This window comes from Ursus americanus, chromosome 33 (assembly GCF_024610735.1).
Source record: "Ursus americanus isolate L20-20 chromosome 33, mUrsAme1.1.p, whole genome shotgun sequence".
In the NCBI taxonomy this organism is placed as follows: Eukaryota; Metazoa; Chordata; class Mammalia; order Carnivora; family Ursidae; genus Ursus; species Ursus americanus.
In genome coordinates this window covers 24,132,166-24,146,884 of record NC_142159.1, presented here as the reverse complement: position 1 = coordinate 24,146,884, position 14,719 = coordinate 24,132,166, and the positions used below count along the sequence as shown (strand labels likewise).

Below are 14,719 nucleotides of genomic sequence, written 5' to 3'. Positions count from 1 at the left end.
TTGCTCTACTCTCTAAATGCATGTGGAAATGCCTCCAGGATCACTGGTGTGGTTCTACCTTGGTTTTTTTTTAATTTTTATTTTTATTAAAATTCCATTTAGTTAACATATAGTGTATTATTAGTTTCAGAGGTAGAATTCAGTGACTCATCAGTTGCATATAACACCCAGTACTCATTACATCACGTGCCCTCCTTAATGCCCATCCCCCAGTTATCCCCTCCCTCCCCTCCCTCTCCTCCAGCAACCCTCAGTTTGTTTCCTATGGTTTGTCTCCCTCTCTATTTCCATCTTATTTTATTTTTCCTTCCCTTCTCCTATGTTGATTTGTTTGTTTCTTAAATTCCACACATGAATGAAATCATATGGTAATTGTCTTTCTCTGATTGACTTACTTCGCTTAGCATAATACCCTCGAGTTCCATCTATGTCATTGCAAATGGCAAGAGTCCATTCTTTTTGATGGCTGAGTAATATTCCATTATAGATATAGACCACATCTTCTTGATCCATTCATCTGTCGATGCATATCTGAGCTCTTTCCATAGTTTGGCTATTGTGGACGTTGCTGCTATGAACATTGGGGTATAGGTACCCCTTCGGATCACTATTTTTGTATCCTTTGGATAAAGGCCTAGTGGTGCAATTGCTGGGTTGTAAGGTGAACCCTGTTTTTACATTGCTGTGTAAGGTTCATGGTACAGACGTGCCAGAGTTGTCCACTGGATGACTCTTCCATCCGTGACGATACTCTTAACTGGAGATGCAGACAGTGGCAGTGTCTCTGTAATAAACACCCACACGGATGCCCCAAGGACGGGCGCTTTTGTTCTTGTGGGCCCAGGAGTGCAATTGCTGGGATGACTTCTGTGTCGATTTTGTCTCCCCAAAGCTGCGTCAGTTCAGATGGCGCCGGCCACGTGGGCGTGCGCTCCTCTCCCCCCACCAGCAGTGGGCATGATTTCTGCACTGACTATATAGAAACCTGGGGGTACTAACTGATCACTCATTATTAGTTCAGTTCTGTGTCTCTCTGTCTACCAGGGAGGTCGGGCATCTCTTCATACAAGTGTATTTGCCATTTGCATTTACCTCCCCCCCCCACCCCGAATTGCCTATTCAAGTCCTCTGGCCATTTGACCGTTGTGCAGGAAAAGGACCAGAAGCAAACGTGACAAACTGTTGACAGCTGTTCATTTGAGGTGTTGAAAATATCTGTCCCTTGTATAGATTTTTGAATAACAAATTTTCAAAATGAAGAAAGCCGTCGAAATGAGTGTTTTAGGGAGCTGGGTTGTGTGGGCTGGGTCGGAGAGTTGCTGCGGGCAAGGAGGCCAGTCTGGGGACTCTTGCGGTCGCCTTGCCGGTGATGGTGACTCAAACATGAGAGTGGGGACAGATTGGAGCAATTATGGGGGGAAGGAGTTTACACCATTTGGAGCCAACGTGGGAAGCCAAGAAGAAGAGGAGTCCAGGGAAGTGAGGGGTTTGAATCTGGGTGACTGGGAGGATGAGGACAGAAATTGGCAGAGATGTGGAGGCTGGGAGGGACCCGCGTTTGAGTCGGGGTGGGGTGGGGGCAGCTGCGTGTGAGTTGGGGGCAGGGTTGCCTTTAGAGTGATGCTATTTGCTGGATGTGTCAAGGTCAAGGGGAGATGCTCCTGAGAGCCAGGAGAGGAGAGGACCCCAGGGAGGGTGGGCTGGTCAAGAATATCTGTGTTTAAGGGGTAGGAGGAAGAGCCGGCAGTGGAGCTGGGGTGGGAGCCTTGCCGAGCAGGAAACCAATGATTCAAGGTCAAGGTCGTGGTCGGTATTTTCATGCACAGTTGAGAGATGGAGAAGATGCTCTTTGGGGCTGTTCGATTTATTGATGAGGAGGTTGTGACTTCAGAAGAGCACTTTCCTGAAGCGGCTGGGACCCGAAGTCAGGTCGTTGGATTCTGTAGCCTGAGCGTGTGGAGGGTTACGGAGGCCACGGGAAGTGTGGGTGGTGGCAGCAGAGGGCAACGAGTCCACAGGGCACCCTGGGCCGGTGGCCCTTCAGCGAGGCTTCCGTGCTCTTGGGCCGTGAGCAAGGACCAAGCCGCCCTCGCAGGCCATGCGGGGCACCAGCCGCCCCAGGTGTCTCGCAGGTCCCTAGTCCAGGGCGGAATCTGCCAGAAGCCGCCTTCCTGTGAGAACCTTGAGAACCTCCGTCTCCTTGTTGCAGTGTCTGTTCCCAGAGCAGCCCCGAGGGACCAGGGGAGACATGAGTCATTTCCTGGACAGCAACCTGTCCCAGCTTCCTAGCCATTTTGGGCTCAGCCTTCCATAAATTATCTTCCTTTTCAAGCCCACTTGTAGCTCCTGCCAGTCCTGCCTCCCTGTCAGGTGTGTGAGGCACCCACGGTGTGAAATAGCAAGTGAGACCCCCCACCCCCGGCCCCCCGCTCCCCGCACAGACTGGGCCCTGCCAGTAGCCAAGCCCTTCTTTTCCCTATTCTAACTGAGAGGAAGAGAGGTTGGCAAGAGGTCTGAGGAGACTGTGAGCCAAATAAATGGTGACATTCTATCTCTGCTTGGGCTGATTTCCCCCTCAGCTTGGCTCCTGGGAAGACAGCTCCATGTGCGGACAACCTCGGCCACGGCTGGCAGAGGGAGGCGGGCGGGGCAGGGCCAGGGGTGGCTGGCCACGCGCCTTTGCCTTGTTCAGCGTGTGTCGTGGTAGCTTGGGGTGGAGGGACCCCACATTCCTCACTTAATTTTTCCATGCCTCAGGGTTTTTCATCCTTATTTTCGTATAAAATGAAGCATTGTTTAAAAGATTTCTTTTAGAGAGAGAGAGAGAGAGCACATGCACAGGCGGGGGGGGGGGGCAGAGGAAGAGGGAGAGAGAGAATCCCAAGCAGACGCCTCACCCAGCATGGAGCCCGAAGTGGGGTTCGATCCCAGGACCCCGAGATCATGACCTGAGCCAAAATTAAGAGTCGGACGCTTAAACAACTGAGCCTCCCAGGTGCCTCTAAAACAGAGTATTTCTTATGTAAAATACACATAACATAAAATTTACTGTTTTTACTACTTTTCAGCGTCCAGTTCAGTGGCACCTTCACACTGCTCTGCAGCCTCCCCGCCCACCACCCGCAGAACTGTCTGGTGCTCCCCAACTGAAAGTCTGTCCCCGTGAAACACTAGCGCCCCTCCCCATTCTGCAGCCCTTGGTGTCACCGTGGCCCTTCCCGTCTATGAATCTGGCTACTCGAGGCCTCATAGAAGTGGAGTCATCAGTAGTTGTCTTTTGGGGACTGGATTCTTTCCCTGGACGTCATGTCCTCCAGGTTCACGCGTGTTACGGCACGTGGCAGAACATCCTTCCTTTTCAAGGCTCAATGCCGTTCCTTGTGTGGCTCTGCCCCACTTTGCTGCTCCGTCCGTTTGTCCGCGGACACTTGGCTTGCTTCCACCGTGTAGCTGTCGTGAATAATGAGCGTGGGTGGACAAATGCCTGCTCAAGACTCTGCTTTCGATTCTTTCGAGTGTATGCCCAGCGGTGAGTTGCTGGATCATTTGTTCCTGGTAATTTTGTTTCAGTTTTTGCCGGTGCGCCGTCCTTCCCACCACAGCAGCCGCACCTTTTCCAAAGCAAAGCGTTTTAAGAAGCTTTAAAAGAAGGTGGTGGTTCTCTGGTTCTGTGCTCAGTGGCTGGAAGATGACCTTTGGAGTTGAGATTTGACCACCGGAAGATCATGTGAGCAATAATTATGATGCCACCTAATGCATTAATACGTGTCAGGTGCAAAATGCCCCAAAGTGTCCCCCTCGTGGGGAGGTCCATGTGAGCATCCGGTACTCTTTGAGTTGAGGACCCACTACACGCTGGGAAATGTTGGCCTCATCACATAGATTATTATCTTTGCTTCTCTCTGCTCTCTTGCAGACTCCGTATTCATTACTCTCTCCTTGCTTTCCTGGGTTCAAGGCCCTGGCCATCCTGCTCCAGACCCTGTCTCACGCACATGCTCACTAGTTTTTGCACTAAATGCCCCTGCCGCTGTAATCACTTGACCTCCCTTGGGTTCCCAAATACGCCATCACCGCTGGCCGGGTTCTCTGCCCAGAGTGTCTCTCCTGCCCGCCTCCCGTGGCTCATCTCTGTTATTAACGCCTCAGCCCTGTGTCAGGACCCCTCGAAGGGCACAGCCCTTCCTCCACCCACAGCCTGCCCGCCCCCCACCTGTCTCCGCAGCCCCCACAGGTCGTGCACCTGCTTCTGCTGTGACTGTCCTGTGAGGCTGCAGACCCCGTGGCTTGTGGCCTCAGTCTCCCCACCCCAAGCCCTGCCCAGGCAGGCTGTTGAATTTGCTGGATGGATCATTAGTAGTTAGAAAGGAGCAAGGCTGCGTTAAGAAGCTTCTTTACTTTTTCCTGATGGTTTACGTTTTTCCTTCACCATGTGAGGGGAAAGACTACAATGAGAAAGCCAGTTTATGGGTTTTTAAACAGAGGACACCGCTCAGTACAGCTTCCCTAGCTGCGCTCCTGCTGGGGAAAGCAGCCGTGGTGCCTTGCCCAGGCGGAGAGTCCTCAAGGGAGAAAGAGGAAGGGAGGCTCCAAGGAGGGTCTGGGGTCTTAGTCCAGTGATTCTTGGCCCCTTTACTTCCCCCTCTCGGAATAAAGTCCATACCTGAGGGTCTGGAAGAAACTACATTAACTCAAGTGATTGGGGGGGAGCTTTCTGGTAGTTTCTGTCTGGTTGTCCTAGAAATGCTCCATTTCAATTCCCAGCATGTCAGAGTGGGGATCTGAGACTCACCCCTGCCATTCAGCCCTGCCCCCTGAAAAGAGCAGCTCTGTGACAGGGGCGGGGTGGGGGCGGAAGTTGGCCCCTGGTCCCTCTAAGACAAGCAGGGACTTGGCCAGGTGGGGCAGGGAGACTGGGAGGTTGGCTCCTGATACCCAGGGGAGCCAGGGCTTCACCTCCAAAGGTACTGGGTTCTTTTCAAAGGGGGGGGGTACACCTCAAGACACCGGGCCCTCCCCACGGAGCTGCCACAGCCTCTGGTACCGCCTCTCTGCCCAGAGCACGGCCCAGGCGGGAACCTTGCACCTGGCCAGGAGACCCCTCTGTGGCCCTGGAGACACTGGCCTGCCTGGTCCCTGAGGTTTTAACTTCAAGACCTCCCTGGTTTGGGGACGGAAAACCCTCTACTGCGGGTGAGAGAGCAGGGCAAGGGGGTGGGCAGACGTGCACCCTAGCGCTCTGCTACCCTTCTCCCCTCCAGGCACGAGCGCTCACCCTCCCGTCTGGCTTGGGAAAGGGTCCCCTGGTCAGCAGCCACTCTGTGGGCAGCTCCCACTCCCATCCTCAGCCCTGCCCTCCTGATGGGGACACGCTGGCCACTTGGGTCCCCGTGTGGACATTTGTTAAGGGTTCAGGGCCTCCAGCCTCCCACCTCCTGTTCCTTGTGCCTCCTTTCCTACATCATCCTGTCTCTCTCTCTTTCTGTTCCTCAGTCTCTGTCTGTTTGTGTCTCTGTCTCTGTGTCTCTGTGTCTTCTGTCTCTGTGTCCCAGGAGGCCCCCAAAGCCAGGGTGGGCTCTTCTGGTCTGAGACCACCATGACTAAACTAAGACTGGGGAAAACTTGTCCCGAGTGTCTGGTGGGGTGGGGTGGGGTGGAGGGGGTAATTCCAGAAGGTAAGACAGATATTCTAGTGGCCCTTCCTTTTGCCGGGGGCTCAGACCTGCTGGCACATTCCCTGTCCAGAGTTAGCAGTCTGTCCCCTGGGGGGAAACGGAGGGAAGCCCCCACCTTCTCGGTGTGGAAATAGGAGAGAGAAAGCATGGCTTGAATCAGTACTGGAAAATATTAAAGGCTCAGGTATAAATCCAAGGTGGGGGACGGTGGGGGACAGAAAACCTCTCCTTGCATGTGCCCTTCCCCCCGCCACCTGGGGGACACCTAGAGACAGGGGCCGAGGAGTGTCCCTCAGCTCTCTCCCTACCCTGTTCCCACGGGAATGCCCCTTCAGTTTCTGCTCATGGGGACGTGGGACACAGCTGAGGCCCTGGCCGTGAGGTGCCTCCGCCTGGGGGAGACCCAACTGCCAAGGATTGCAAGACCCAACTGGGGTTCCAGGTCTGCTGTAACAGGAAGCAGATGGGGATCAGTGCCCACACTGGGCCTGAAGCACCCCCTGAGGACAGCCTTGGGGGGGAATGGCCGTGGCCTGGGTGTGATCCTGGCCCATTGCCCGCCGGCTCCGCCTGGAGCCCAGGAAGCTGGTGAGTTTCTGTTCATTTCATGACAAGTTGTCTGGGGACAGGAGAGCTGGTCATTGCTGGAAGGGGGCTGGGAAGGCAGCAAAGGGAACGGTGCTGTCATGAGGCTGCCCCCACGGGCCGGGCTGGGGTCTACGGGGACGTCACCTCCACCGCTGCCAAGCTGGGCCCACCTGTCGTTTTGAAACCTCGACTTATTGGCTGTTGAAATGGGTACAGCGTCTGCGTGGGGTTCTGCCTTTATCCCATTTCCTCTGTGACTTCCAGCCTTGCTTTTCTGGGCTTCCCTGAAGGGGCTAGAGGGAGGGTGGCCCGGTCTTGGAGGGTGCCGCAGCAGCAGGAGGAAGGGAACGGGTTACAAAGTGGCCTCCCCTTGGGCCCACAGCCTCCCTTCTGGAGGGCTTTTAAAAACTGGCCTGTTACCTTGTAATTGTTCCCAGCAGCGGGGAGCGGGCCTATGGAGGAGCGGCTTCGGTGTTTGTTTTGCCTTCTGTGTTCTCCAGGCTGCTGGTAACCAAGGGCCGCTTCCCCTTGGTGACGGTGGAGCTCACTCAGGCCAGGGCTGATCCAGCCCCGGCAAGGGAGGCCCCGGGGACCCGCGGGCCTGGCCGCTGGCAGGGAGGGCACCCTGCTCCCGGGGCTCCAGGGGCTGCTTCCACTCCTCAGTTCTGCCCCCAGCCTGAGGGCCCGTGGGCTTCTCTCCTGACGCTTTCCCCAGGCACTGGCCCGGAACATTCCAGAACTCTGGATCTGCTGGTAGGTGTCCGGGAGACCATGAGGCCACTTGCTGGCGGGCCGTGTGGGGCGGCTCTTGGGCAGGGCTGTGGGCTTCAGCCAGGGTGCTCCTTGGGGCCACAAGGGACCCGCATTCTAGGTTCCAGCAGGACCCAGGGTCCGGAGGTGACCCCGGGGGAGGTTTTTGTGGGAGAAGGAGATGTGTGTGTGAGGCTGGCCGGGAAAGGCTCTGTGACTGAGAGTGCCAGGACAGACAGAGGGACGGGGTTCCAGCGGGTGGGGTTGTTTGAAGTGAAAGGGTCAGCATCACAACAGGTGTGGCCACAAGAACGCGTGAGGCCCCCGGAGAGCAGTAAGGCTGGCGTGGCTAGCTGGGGAGGCGAGGCTATCGGGAGAGCTGAGGAGGCCTTGGAGGGCGGGCAGAAGGGAGTCCCTGATGAACTGTGAGCAGAGGAGGGGTCTGGAGTGGTGTCACCAAAACCTTGGTCTTCCCAGACCCCGAGTGACTGGGGGCTTCTAGAAGGTGTGGGCCAGGGAGTCTACAGCCTGTTTCGTGTGCCCCTGCTCTGGTGGGGCCGGCAGAAGGACGGGGCCTTGACAGGCTCTGCCCGTTACTCCTGTGAGACTTGTCAGCTTCTGGATTCGGTCTGGTAGATGCCAGTGATGTTTCAAGACTGCTTCCTGGAGAGGGCTGGGCGCCCCTCCGTTTTCTTTCTGATGCGTGTTCCCTCCAGGCCTCTGCCTCCACAGCCTGCCCGAGACCTGGGCACAGGTCACCCGGGGAGGGCCCGAGACTCTGCATTTCCAGCCAGCGCCAGGCGTAACCAGATGCGGGGCCCAGGGGGATCTGTTCCCTGGCCCCGAAAGGGACTGTGTTCTCGGGGAAGGAGTTGGACGGCTCCCCGTGCAGGACTGCAGTCCTGTCTGGTTTTCCGTTTGGGGGCCCCGGAGAGGGGGTGCTGTCAATCAAGAGAGGAGGGATATGTGGCTGGGGGCTGGGGCAGGGTGCGCGGGGACCGGCCGAGCTGCGCCGTCCGCGTTCACACGGATTCCTTCCACCGGCCCAGCTGCCGATACTATTAAACCTCCGTGATTCACTCCAGCGCGTTTCAAGGGAAGGCGTTGTGTTACGAAAACGTGGGTCCCGGCCGCTTGTTTTGCTGGCAGGTCTCGCTGCCTCAGCAGAAAAGAGGCGCTCTTGATATGGGAACGGAAACTTGGGACGGCCTTAGAAATATCCAGTGTGTTCGGCGGGAGAGAAAAGCTGTGGTCTTCCTCCAGCTGTGGAAACTCGCTGCCCGGCCAGGCAGGCAGTCCCGGGGCCAGCCGCAGCGGGAGGGGGCCGGCAGAGAGGTCCCCACACCTGGGTCTGTGGTCTGAGCTGCCCGTGGCTGTGACGTTGGGGGGTGTGGGGTGCGTCCTCTGCCCCCCATTTCCCTGTGAAGGTACCCTGCTGCCGGTTGTATTTTATGACAAGTCCGGCTTGCAGAGGAAGTAACTTTCTGAACGCGGTCTGTCTGATGGTGCCGAGGCGAGCACATGTGGCGTGCACCTGCACCCCTCATGGGGACCTAGGACCGGGGGGACCTGGCCCAGCCCGAATGGCCGATGCTGGGCTTGCTTACGTTTCCAAAGTTGTGCTGACAAGCTTGCTGGAGAAGCAAACACAGTCACTCTGGCTTCTTCTTCCCTCTGCCCTGATTTGCCATCTGGGACTAGCCCGTTAAATGGGTATCAGGCCAATTTCCCTTTTTCCCTTTTGTGTTCTCAAATGTGATAGGTGGCTCAGCCCAGATCGAAGTTGTTTTAAGTGGGATAGACTCAGCCCAGGTCCAAGTTGCTTTCCCAAGAAACTTCTCCAGATGTGTGTGTCCCGGCCACCTGGCCTCAGCAGAGCCCAGGACCCCCAGGACCACCCCCCCCCCCCGCAGCTGCCACTGCGTCCTGGGGCAGTCTCCATGGGGGACGTGGGGAGGCACCAGGCAGTGTCGGGAGAGGCAGGCAAACCCTCCGCTGGCCTTGCCACTTCAGCACCTGAGGGCTTCCTGAGGAGGCCTCTCCCGTCATTAATGAGCCTGAGATGGTGAGAGGCAGCACGGAGCTGAGTCACCGACACCTCGGGGCGGCTGTTCTCTGTGGCTGTTCTGTGGCTGCATTCCACCACTGGAAAGCTACCAGAGACGCTCTCTCCAGAAACCCTCCCAGCTTCCCTCCCTCTCTGCCTTCCTTCCCTCTCCTCAAAGCCCTGAATGACAAATGCATCACCCGTGTTGGGTCGTTAAGTGCCAGGCTCTCTACGGGCTCCTCATTTCATCTTCAAAGCAAACCCATGACGTTGAGCAGTCATCCCCCGATTCCGGTAGAAGAGGAATCTGGGGCTCAGAAAGGGTACAGAACTTGCCCAGGGTCTCCCAGCTCATGGAGCTGAAGCTGAAGCCCGAGTGGCCCACTTCAGACTGCCTGTGTCTTCTCCCTCTTCGTAGGCGCTTGGTAAACAAGTTGTCCTTGACTGATCCTGTTTCAGTCCCAAGAAGCCTTGGATGGAGGCAGTGGGGCTACTCAGATGATGATCCCAAGGGGGCCAGCTGGGCTCTTGGGGTCATTGTGGTTCACCCACATTTTGTAGATTCAGGAACTGGATTATTTTCCCCCAGCATCTCCAATTTTGATACAGTTTAGAGATAGCTACCAAACTCACAAGAGACTGAGGTATAAATCTGAGGTACTTTGTTCCCATACAGTAAGGAGTAGGACAGTCGAGTGTGCTGAAGATTGGTGTTTGCCTCTACAAATGGGAAGCCCAGACCCAGAGCTCAGGGAAACCGGCTGAATGGCCCTCCTGTTTCGTAACCTGGTATCTTGGCCGTGACCATAAGGGCAGATGCGACAAGGGCTGGAGTTCTTGGGTCCGTAGGTTAGGCCGCCCTCTTCCCGGGCTCTGGGTCCGTGTGCTCGCTCACCGCTAGCTGTTCTAAACAAGCCCTTTCTTCAATAAGCCCTTTCATTAGACAGGCCTAACGTCACCTATTGGGTGATAGTTCATTTTGGTGACGTTCTGGATCCTACTGCTTCTACTACCCTTAGGTTCAAGCTGCATCCTTGCATTGATGCCCCAGCTGGGCTCCCTGCTTCCACTCTGGCCGCCAGCAGCCTCTTCTGAACACAGCAGCCTAAAACGATCCTGTTAGAGCTGAAGTCACACCTGTCCTCTGCCTGCTCAAAGCTCTCTGCTGGTTTCTCATCACACTGAAGACAGAGCCCAGAGTCCTGACTCTGGCCCGCAAGGCCCGTGTGCCTGCTCTCTGCGTAGCTCTTACCGTTCCTCCTCCCACAGCCTCCCCTCCCTGTGCTCCAGCCCTACGGCCCCTCTGTGATTCTCCCAGCATGCCAATCGTGCTGCCACCTCAGGGCCTTTGCACCTCCTGCTCCCTCTGCCCAGAACACTCTTCCCCTGGAGCAGGCGCGTGCTCTTCTCCTCTCCTTCATCCAGGTCTCTGTCCACATCTCACGGTATCAGAGAAACCCTCCCTTACCACCTGCTCCCATCTCTTACTGTGTCCTCACTACTCGGCCTTATTTTTCTTTGACACAGATTAGTTGACCCTGCGTTAGATATCTGTTCATTCAACTCTTGTTTATTGAGCACCTCCTATGCCGCAGTGAACACGACAGATAAAAATCTCTGCCCTCAAAGTTTGCATTCATTGTCCAAAGGATTGCTATCTAGCTCCCGCACTAGACTAAGCTCCACAGAGGCAAGCATTTCTACCTGTATGTACATAGTAGGTGCCTAATAAATAGTTTTGGGATGACTGCCAACCCTAAGGCAGCTTATTTGGACTTGGGGGTTTTCCAAGTGCTCATCAGCTGAAGATGTCCGGACCGCCTCTGAGGTTGGATCACTTCTGCAGGCAACTGTCTTGCTGATTTTGCCCGTTCTCACCACTTTCCACCTGGGGAGGGTGCTCTGTGCCCGCGCAGGCGGGACGCCACCCTTCTCTCCTAAACGCCGACCATGTGTAGCCCACACTTTTGAACGATCCGCTTAGTTGGGGTCCTCAGGGACTAGGGAACAAAGGAAGGTCTTGGGAAGCCCGTGCCCCCCACCAGGGCTCTGCAGGTCCTTGTGGGAGGGGGTGAGTATGCAACCCGGATGTTTCGTAAGCACCTGCCGTATCCGCATAGGCCTTGCGCGTGGTCCTGTTTTTCCCAACTTCCCATGTTTTCCATGAGTGAGTCCAGCCAGAGAGGGTCAGTGGAGGACGGTAGCACCAGCCCGAGAGGCTTAGGTCTCTCCAGGTCTGTGAGCGATAATCCTCATGAGAACCCAGAAACTCAACCCACGAGAGCAGGTTTTCATGTGGCGACAGGTCCAGTCCAACCGCGCGCCAGCCTGGGCCAAAGCCCCGTGCCGCGGCTTCGCGGCTGACAGCGGTGTGAGCAGGACCTGCGCCGCGAGGACGGTCTCCTGGTATCGCAAAGTAGGGCTTCTGCCAACTTGGAGTGGCCTCTGTGCAAAAGTAGGGGCCTGGGAGTTCTAGCGTGGCCCTCCTCACCCAACCTCGGTCGCCAAGCGGGGAGTGTGCAGACGGTGATCGCCGGGACGTGGGGGTCCTTCCGTGGCCTCGTCCTCAGCCCGGGGCGCTCCTGCGTGTGTTGTCCACCACATTTCGGGCGCAGGCTCAGAAATGCAGGCACGCACTCCAGATCCCGCCAGAGAAACTCCATCTGCAGGTGCCGTGTCCAGGCGCCGGGGGTGCCAAACCACAGCTCTGCACTTTTTCTTGTGGAGGAAAGAAAGGGGGGTTGGGGTGGGGAGCCCTGAGCGCCAGCGGCCCAGCTCTAGAAGACTCCTTACTCCCCACATATGAGTGTTGTTGGCCGTGTCCCTGCATGGAAGCCTGGCTGACAGGCCTGCTTCCGCCAGCCAGACCTTTTCGAGCTCCGGGCCTCGCTCTGCTCTCCAGCCCCTTCCACACCCACCTCCTGCCATGTAGATTTTGGACAGGTGGACGTTTTTCTCCCACGTGTGGTTTTTTTGTTTGTCGAGGTGAAATGCACATAATATAACAACGGTTTGAAAGAGTACCATTCAGCAGCATTTAGAACGTTCATGATGCCATGCAGCCAGCACCTCTGGCTAGTTCCAGAGCATTCTTATCCCCCCCCCCCAAAAGAGGCCCTGACTTGTTAGCAGTCACTCCCACTTCCCCCCACCTTCCCTGGCCCCTGGCAACCACCAATATGCTTTCTGTCTCTGTGGAGTCAACATAGTCTGGCTCTATCGTATCAGTGGGCTCATACCACCTGTGGCCCCTGATCCGGTTCCTTCCCTCGGCATCGATATTTCATTTGAGATTCGTCCAGGTTGTAGCATGTGTCAATCCTCTATTCTTTATTGCTGAATAACGTTCCTTGTAGGTATAATCCACAGTTGGTTTACCCATCCATCCACCGATGGGCATGGGCGTTCAGCCATGTATGTTTTTGCAACAGTAATAAAACAACGGTAAGGAAATCTGAAAGAAAGGGAAATTCATAAGCACATCACCCGAAACACAGACACATTTTCAATTTTCTGGTTTCCTTTTCCTCTCTCTTCCCGTACATGCCAGTATGGTATGTTCTAGATTTCACTCTTAGGGCTGATACAGTTGGTGTCCTCCATTTCACTTGCCATCGCAAACCTTTTTCCTTGCATCTCCTACAGTGGTCCTTCCAGCCAGCATCTTTGACGGCTGCGTAGTACTCCTAGGAGCCCCAGCTGGGGAGGCCACTTCCTGCCTCCTTGCCTTACCCCCCGCCCCGTGACAAGCTGGTGCCGTGAGCATCTGGCACCTGGACTCTTCGGCAGACTGGAAGTTCAGGATCGATTGAGTCTCTGCCTTTGGACTTGCTTTGGACAAGAGACCCCTCTTGTCCAGTTGGTGGCCCAGGGTGTTTAGGACTTCCCAGGCGGGCAGAAGAGGAGGAGGAGGTCCAGCAACCTAGAGCAGGAAGTCTGTGAGCCACCGTGGCTTTAGAAGTCGGGCTAAGTCCTTTTGTGGGCCGGCCCGTGAGGCGTGGGGATTTACCTCTCCCTCGGCATCCTGTTCAGTTCCGTGAAATCGCACCCAGGGAACGGTGATTAGGTTGCACAAGGAGACACAAGGCCTGATTCCTTTTAGAATCCTTTCCAAGTTCCTTGGCTGCGGTCCAGCTGAGGTCCAGGTGACAAGCCTTCCGTCCAGCTAGCCGTGCAGAAATCTGAGCACCTTTCGGCCCCCGGGGCCAGTTCAAAGACCAGGAAGTCCAGTGGGAGGTTGCTTGGACATTTGATCTTCTGCTAGAAATGGGCAGCGGGGTGTGGGCTCTGAGGTCCAACACTTTGAGAGTGATGAGGGAAGCCGGGGCCACAAACTCATGAGAGGAAGCCGTTCTCAGGCCACCCTGCTGTGGAGAGATCCCTAACCCCACAGGGGACCATCGCTGCAAGCAACCTCCACGTTCGTCTCTACAGACGAATGACAGAGATGGTCATAGTGAACAGTACGCTTCCTAACACATAAAATGGACACGGGAGCTACTCTGTGATGACTCGGAAAAAGCACACTGGGGAGTGGTATGCGGGTGTGAGCCTTTGCTCTAAGTGGACTACCCCCAGTGGAAGGGGAACCCTTTAATTTCTACTTTATATGTTTCTGGATTGCGATTTCTTACGAACCTGTATAACATTTGAAATATTTCAAATCAAGATAGGACAAGCAGTTCTTTACAAATTGTTGTAAATCCGAGCCCAGTAGTTCTTCTTTCATATGGATTCCAGATTCCAAAACATTGAGCTGTAAGGCCTTTGAACCCCCAGCGTCCTAATCTTGCGGTGGGCTCCCTGGAATGCAGACCGCTGCCCCCCCCCCCAGGGTTTCTGATTCAGTAGGTCAGGGGTAGGGCCCAAGCAGTTGCTTCTCCAGCAGGTGATGCTGACCTCCTGGTCTGGGGACCCCCACTTTGAGAACTCCTGTGAGCATAATCATTGGAGAACATCCCTACAGCCTCTTCCTCCCGGAGAAAGTTCTTGGGACTTCTGCCCCTGCTCTTGACCTAAGGAGCCCCCATTATTTCATTTGCAGGTCTTGAGGTGGTTCCCCCTCACGTGGGGCTTCCTGCCTCCTCACCTTCTTTCTGCAGCATGGTGGCGGGTGCCTGCGCGTCTGGCTGCCCTCAAGACGCCCCCTTGGCGGGGCTGGGCTCCTCGGGCCGCCGGTTAAGGCCGTGACTGGTATTGGCATTGGCATTCCCTGCTCACTGCTCTTTTGCACTAGACATTCAAGATTCTATCAGTGTCCCCCGGTGTTAAAAGGGGGCAGGAGAAAGCAGGGAGTGGCATATATTAAGCACCTACTGTGCACACCCAATGCCATGACGAGCGTTCTGGCTTCTCAATTCCACACTGAAATCCTTGGCGCTCCTTTCCCCTCCTTCTCCCCCCGTCCCCCGGGTGGTTTGAGAGCATCACCTGGGTCTGTAGGGCGGGATAGGCAGACCGGCCTTCTAACTCCCCTGGCAGCCAGCCCATCGAGTCTCAAGGGATCACTCTCAGAGGTGACCTTTCCCAGCTGGCACATCCCACCGGAGGAGGCTGGGGTGTAACCCGCTCCCACTCAGGCCTCCGGGCCTAAAAGCCTGGGCTTGGTCAGACTTCTATTCCTGCGGCCTCCCTGATGGAGGCAGGTGGCTGGGGGAAT

General features: G+C 55.8%; 1 protein-coding gene across 3 annotated transcripts in view; it reads left to right on the top strand.

The window, feature by feature from the left end:
- The window catches only part of SPSB1 (splA/ryanodine receptor domain and SOCS box containing 1), a 66,812-nt gene that overhangs the window by 31,404 nt on the left and 20,689 nt on the right, over window positions 1–14,719 (top strand). The window contains exon 1 of one of the 3 annotated variants that reach the window (XM_087858705.1): window positions 6,633–7,016. The exons of the other annotated variants lie outside the window; for them this stretch is intronic. The gene's annotated coding sequence lies outside the window, so the exon portion shown is untranslated. Of the gene's footprint in view, window positions 1–6,632; window positions 7,017–14,719 lie in introns of those variants that run through there. 3 annotated transcript variants of the gene reach the window in all.